Here is a 4649-nt window from a genome sequence, read left to right on the forward strand (position 1 = left end):
CCTTACGGGTTCGAGAACTATGTATACATGACCTAGAACCATTCTCGGTCAATAACCAATAGCGGGACCTGGATGCCCATATTGGTTCCTACATATTCTACGAAGATCTTTATCGGTCAAACCGCATAACAACATACGCTGTTCCCTTTGTCATCGGTATGTTACTTGCCCGAGATTTGATCGTCGGTATCCAATACCTAGTTAATTCTCGTTACCGGCAAGTCTCTTTACTCGTTACGTAATGCATCATCCCGCAACTAACTCATTAATCACATTGCTTGCAAGGCTTATAGTGATGTGCATTACCGAGAGGGCCCAGAGATACCTCTCTGACAATCGGAGTGACAAAACCTAATCTCGAAATATGCCAACCCAACATGTACCTTTGGAGACACCTGTAGTACTCCTTTATAATCACCCAGTTACGTTGTGACGTTTGGTAGCACACAAAGTGTTCCTCCGGTAAACGGGAGTTGCATAATCTCATAGTCATAGTAACATGTATAAGTCATGAAGAAAGCAATAGCAACATACTAAACGATCAAGTGCTAAGCTAACGGAATGGGTCAAGTCAATCACATCATTCTCCTAATGATGTGATCCCGTTAATCAAATGACAACTCTTTTGTCCATGGACAGGAAACATAACCATCTTTGATAAACGAGCTAGTCAAGTAGAGGCATACTAGTGACACTATGTTTGTCTATGTATTCACACATGTATTATGTTTCCGGTTAATAAAATTCTAGCATGAATAATAAACATTTATCATGAAATTAGGAAATAAATAATAACTTTATTATTGCCTCTAGGGCATATTTCCTTCAGTCTCCCACTTGCACTAGAGTCAATAATCTAGTTCACATCGCTATGTGATTTAACACCAATATTCATATCTGTATATGATTAACACCCATAGTTCACATCGTCATGTGACCAACACTCGAAGGGTTTACTAGAGTCAATAATCTAGTTCACATCGCTATGTGATTAACACCCAAAGAGTACTAAGGTGTGATCATGTTTTGCTCGTGAGAGAAGCTTAGTCAACGGGCCTGTCACATTCAGAGCCGTATGTATTTTGCAAATATTCTGTCTACAATGCTCTGCATGAAGTTACTTTAGCTAATTGCTCCCACTTTCAATATGTATCCAGATTGAGACTTAGAGTCATCTGGATTGGTGTAAAAGCTTGCACCGATGTAACTCTTTACGATGGGCTCTTTTATCACCTCCATAATCGAGAAATATTTCCTTAGTCCTCACTAAGGATATTTTTGACCAATGTCCAGTGATCTACTCCTAGATCACTATTGTACTCCCTTGCAAAATACAGAGCAAGGTATACAATAGGTCTGGTACATAGCATAGCATACTTTATAGAACCTATGACCGGGGCATAGGGAATGACTTTCATTTCTCTTTTCTATTTTCTGCTGTGGTCTGGATTTGAGTCTTACTCAATTTCATACCTTTGCAACACAGGCAAGAACTCTTTCTTTGGCTGTTCTATTTTGAACTATTTCAAAAATTTATCAATGTATGTACTCATTGAAAAATCTCATCAAGCGTCTTGATCTATCTATATAGATCTTGATGCTCAATGTGTAAGCAGCTTCACCGAGGTCTTTATTTGAAAAACTCTTTTCAAATATCCTTTTATGCTATCCAGAATTTCTATATCATTTCCAATCAACAATATGTCACCCACATATAATATTAGAAATGCTACAGAGCTCCCACTCACTTTCTTGTAAATACAGGCTTCTCAAAAAGTCTGTATAAAACCATATGCTTTGATCAACTCATCAAAGCGTATATTCCAACTCCGAGAGGCTTGCACCAGTCCATAAATGGATTGCTGGAGCTTGCACACTTTGTTAGCATCTTTAGGATTGACAAAACCTTCTGGTTGCATCATATACAACTCTTCTTTTAATAAATCCTTTAAGGAATGCAGTTTTGACATCCATTTGCCAGATTTCATAAAATGTGGCAATTGCTAACATGATTCGGATAGACTTAAGCATCGATACGAGTGAGAAAATCTCATTGTATTCAACCCCTTGAACTTGTTGAAAAACTTTTGCAACAAGTCGAGCTTAGTGGATAGTAACACTACTATCAGTGTCCGTCTCCCTCTTGAAGATCCATTTATTTAACATGGCTTGCTGATCATCGAGCAAGTCAATCAATGTCCATACTTTGTTCTCATACATGGATCATATCTCAGATTTTATGGCCTCAAGCCATTTCGCGGAATCTGGGCTCATCATCGCTTCCTCATAGTTCATAGGTTCATCATGGTCTAGTAACATGACTTCCAGAACAGTATTACCGTACTACTCTGGTGCGGACTGTACTTTGGAAGACCTACGAGGTTTTGTAGTAACTTGATCTGAAGTTTCATGATCATCATCATTAGCTTCCTCACTAATTGGTGTAGGAATCACTGGAACTGATTTTTGTGATGAACTACTTTCCAATTCGGGAGAAGGTACAAATTACCTTATCAAGCTCTACTTTCCTCCCACTCACTTCTTTCGAGAGAAACTCCTTCTCTAGAAAGGATCCATTTTTAGCAACGAATACCTTGCCTTCGGATCTGTGATAGAATGTAGCGACTCGACCTCAGATGGTCAAGTCTCTGTGCTCAGGTGTCATCCCTTGATCAGTAATGCTGACACCACACAGTACTTCGAAGGATTTATAACAGAGTAGCAATCACACACTTATTACATCGAATGTCTCCAAAGAGAACTTATTACAATAATATGGCTTAAGGCCATCTAATGCGATAACAGCGGAAGGCTTGGAAGATAAAGTGAGTCCATCAACTCCAACAGCATAACTAAGCTACACGGCAACGACCTACAAACCTTACTCCTCGTCTGAAAAGTCTGCAACATAATACATTGCAGCCCGAGAACGGGTCAGCACATGGAATATGCTGGCAATGTAACACAAAAGAGCAATAACAGAATAATGCTACTACTACATGCATATTTGGCTGGTGGAAAGCTCTATGGTTACAGTTTTTGCGAAAAGCCAATTTTTCCCTACTACAAAGGAATCAGTTTAATTTAACTATCATGGTAGTTGAAACATCATTTGAGAAGGTAAACCCCAACTCAATGATCCCAATTAAAAGTAGTTAACAACCCAGCAATATTAGTTTAAGAGTGTTGAGATACATGCGAATACTCAAGTACTAGATACTCAAAATTGTCCATAACCGGGGACACGGCTAACCATGATTAGATTATACACTCTGCAGAGGTTTGCGCACTTTTCCCCGCAAGACTCGATCGCCTCCGTTGATTCTCGCACTGCATGGTGTTTGAGAGACGGATGACCGAGACACAGTCTTTCAGAAGCATTAACTCTCTACTCCGGGCAGACCATACCAAACCTACAAACCCACTACCTGCTGATCCACCTCTTCAAGAGCTTCACGCAACTTACTCAAACTATGCTAGAGCCCATAATAGCTTGCGGCTGCACACGGAAGTTTCTAGCATGAATAGACTCAGTTCCCTTTGAGCCTGGGTGGCGGTCCATAGGATAATCACACGGTAACCCCGGGATTTCCAAAAATAAAACATGCAATCACTGGTAACCCCAGGTGCCTCAATCCACCCAGATGTGTATTAAAGTTGCCACCTTAAGTAAACTATTAATTATCAATCTCACGTCTATCATGGATATCACTCAAACCCAATCCACGTCTACGAGCATAGCATGGCAATATAAGCATAACGTAGAAGTAACTCCCAAGGGTTTGATATGAAACAGGGCGATAGGTTCTACCTCAGCAACTACTTCCCAATACCCACATGTTAAGGCATCCTAATCATGCAATGTTTGAGGATTGAAACTAGTGCATAAAAACTGGGTATGAAAGGGATATGATTAAAGTGTTACTTGCCTTGCTGACGATCCGGGTATCCTAGAGACTCGTAGTAACACGCTTCGCACTCCGGAAATTCTAACGCAAGCAAACAATAACATACATAAGCAACAATCAAAGATGCACAAGTAGAACTCCAAATAAAAGAGTCTGACCGGAGAGTTCAACTTAAGAACTCCGGTTGGCAAAAAGAATCAAATCAAACAAAGCAACGAAACTCAAACAACAATAGAAACAACTTCGTTTTGCTATTCTGGATCTAAGTCAAATTTTACAGAAGAAAAATCTTGTTTGAGTTGATTATTCGGAAATAGGGTTTCGAGATGAAACTCCAGGCGCTTGAATCGCCTGATTCCGATAAACGAGCGAAAAGATAAACAGGTTTGAAAATTAGATCAGAAATCGCGATCATAATAATCGCGGAATAAAACCAATAAAAAGAAAAACGACGAACTGCTAAATGAACGAACGTTCGTTAACAGAAACTAAACAGAGAACGCGTTCGTTAAAACGAACGGACGAACGGACGTTCGCTAAGTAAATAAACCGGGAAAAAAACCGATCTAGGAAAAAAAGATCTAGGGTTTTCAAAAAGAAAGGAGGGTTTATTTAGGAAAACCGGCGGCAGGGATCGGGTACCTCCGGCGGCTCGTCCGGCGGGGCTTCAATGGCGGCGGCGGGCTGCGGGGCTGCGGCGGAAAGCGGCGGCGGAGACGCGGGGCTGCGGCGGCGGCTCCG

This window comes from Triticum dicoccoides, chromosome 7B (genome assembly GCF_002162155.2).
Source record: "Triticum dicoccoides isolate Atlit2015 ecotype Zavitan chromosome 7B, WEW_v2.0, whole genome shotgun sequence".
In the NCBI taxonomy this organism is placed as follows: Eukaryota; Viridiplantae; Streptophyta; class Magnoliopsida; order Poales; family Poaceae; genus Triticum; species Triticum dicoccoides.